This window comes from Gossypium arboreum, chromosome 10, assembly GCF_025698485.1.
Source record: "Gossypium arboreum isolate Shixiya-1 chromosome 10, ASM2569848v2, whole genome shotgun sequence".
Lineage (NCBI taxonomy): Eukaryota > Viridiplantae > Streptophyta > Magnoliopsida > Malvales > Malvaceae > Gossypium > Gossypium arboreum.
The window spans coordinates 34,754,079-34,756,671 of record NC_069079.1 but is presented as its reverse complement, the minus strand read 5'-3'; the positions used below and the strand labels follow the sequence as shown (position 1 = coordinate 34,756,671).

General features: G+C 38.1%; 1 non-coding gene across 1 annotated transcript; it reads left to right on the top strand.

The window, feature by feature from the left end:
* Positions 1 to 2,067: 2,067 nt before the first annotated feature.
* LOC128283386 (small nucleolar RNA R71) lies at positions 2,068 to 2,173 on the top strand. The gene has a single exon (XR_008273727.1). It is a non-coding gene; the product is annotated as a small nucleolar RNA R71 (small nucleolar RNA).
* Positions 2,174 to 2,593: the final 420 nt, after the last annotated feature.

Genomic DNA, 2,593 nt, shown 5'->3' with positions numbered 1-2,593 from the left:
GGTAAATACTAAAATTTTAAAAAGTTAATACAGTTAGTTCTCGGGTTGCCTCCTGAGAAGCGCTTATTTATAGTCTAAGCTCGACTTACCTCTCCATTGAATGGTCATGGTGATTCGAAGATTTTATACTCCTCATTCCTGCTATCATTCTCATCAAAATAAGGTTTTAGAAGAGTGTTGTTTACCTTAAAAGTGCCGAACTTGGGATAACTTACCTCGACTGTACCGAATGGAAAAATGCTAAGTACCGTAAGAGGTATTTCTTCATTCAGTTTGGTAATGACAATGTGAGGATCTGTGGCATCTAATAATACTTTATCTCCAACCTTAAGTTGATTGAGCTCATTCTGATGTAGTTTTGGTTTATCGTGTGTTCTCGGTTTATGCGACTGCCATTCATCTAGCTCCTCAATTTGTAGCCTTCGATCTTCATGAATAGGTCCTCTGCTACTGCTTGAGAATGGCTCATGTACTTCCTTCAGACTCATTTCCTGCAAAGTAGGTTGCACCTTATTTTCAGTTTTAGTAGAATGGTTTAGACGATCACCTTCAATTTCCAATGTGTTGCCAGAATTACGAGCTTGAATGGTGATTGTTTCGTCTCCCACATACAGTGTGAGCTCACCTGTGCCAACATCAATAATTGTTTTAGCAGTTGGTAAAAAGGGCCGTCCTAAAATCAGAGGAGTGTTGCTATCCTCCTCTATGTCTAGAACAATGAAGTCAACGGGAAATATAAATTTATCGATTTTAACTAGCACATCTTCAATAATACCCCTAGGAAATCTTATAGTTTTATCTACTAATTGAATGCTCATCCTAGTCTGTTTGGGTTTCCCAAGACCTAATTGTTTGAACATTTTGTAGGGCATGACGTTAATACTAGCCCCTAAATCAGTTAATGCATTATTAACATCTAAACTCCCAATTAAGCAAGGAATCGTAAAACTCTTGGATCTTTTAGTTTGTTGGGTAGTTTATTCTGTAGAATAGCTGAGCAAACTGCGTTTAGCTCCACATGCGACGCCTTGTCCAACTTCCATTTATTTACTAAAAGCTCCTTTAAAAATTCCATTGCGTTTGGCATCTGCGATAGAGCTTCAATAAACAGTAAGTTAATATGTAATTTTTTTAAGAGTTTAAGGAATTTACCAAATTGTTCATCTGAGCGGTCTTTCGTTGTCTCGTTGGGGTATGGCACATGAGGTTTATATTCGACATTTATTGATTTGTTTTTATTATGACCTACCTCACCTTGACCTCTGCTTACCATAGTTTCTTGCCTTGGTTCTGGCTCAAGCTCAAATAATCCTTCTTCATCTTAAACATTCATCACGTTGAGCTGTTCCCTTGGGTTGGGTTAAGTATTACTTGGCAAGCTATCTTGTGGTCGTTCGGAGATTAGTTTGGAAAGCTGGTCGATTTGAGTTTCGAGCCCTTGGATCGACGCTTGTTGATTTTTAAGTGCTGTCTCAGTGTTCTGGAAACGGGTTTCTGACACCAAGATAAATTTAGACAGCATCTCTTCAAGGCTCGATTTCTTTTCCTGTTGATAGGGTGGCTATTGAAAATCCGGAAGATGTTATGGTCTTTTATTTCCTTGACTGCCCCACGAGAAATTGGGATGGTTCATCAACCTACATTATAAGTGTTACTATATGAGTTATTTTGGGATCTAGAGTTATTGTTACCCATATATTGGACTTGTCCTCCTCGATGCTAGGGTTGAAGGGTTGATACTCTGTGCATGCTCCTCCTCCATTTGTCTCGCACCTCATTACTCAATGTACCTGAGTAGAACCAAGTAAACCATCAATCTTTTTATTTAGAAGTTCTACCTGGTTTGACAGCATAATGACCGAATCGATGTTATAAACGCCTGCTGTTTTAGTTGGCTTAGTCCTTATGACTTGCCACTGATAGTTATTCAGTGACATCTCTTCAATAAACTCATAAGCATTTTCAGGTGTTTTATTATTTATGGTTCTGCCAGCAGCTGCGTCAACCATTTGTCGAATCGAAGGATTCAGGCCATTATGGAATGTTTGAACCTGTAGCCAAAGCGGTAACCCATGATGAGGGCACCTTATCAGTAAGTCCTTATATCTCTCACATGCATCGTAAAGAGTTTCTAAGTCCATCTACACAAACGAAGAGATATCATTATGTAATTTGGTCGTTTTAGCCGGCGAAAAATATTTTAATAGAAATTTTTCTGTCATTTGTTCCCAAGTAGTGATTGACCTTCGTGGTAATGAGTTCAACCATTGTTTAGCTTTATTTCTCAATAAAAAAGGGAATAACCGAAATGGCATCGTCAGAAACGCCATTAATTTGAAATGTATCGCAGAATTTCAGGAAATTTGCCAAGTGAGTGTTTGGATCCTCATCCTGCAAACCATCAAACTGAACAAATTGCTGTATCATTTGAATAGTGTTAGGTTTAATTCAAAATTATTTGCAGCAATAGTAGGCCTAACTATACTTGACTCAGTTCCTGTTAAAGTAGGTTTAGCATAATCATACATAGTACGAGGAATAGGATTCTGATTTGCTAGTTCAACGTGTATCGTAGGAGGTAGCTGATTGTCTT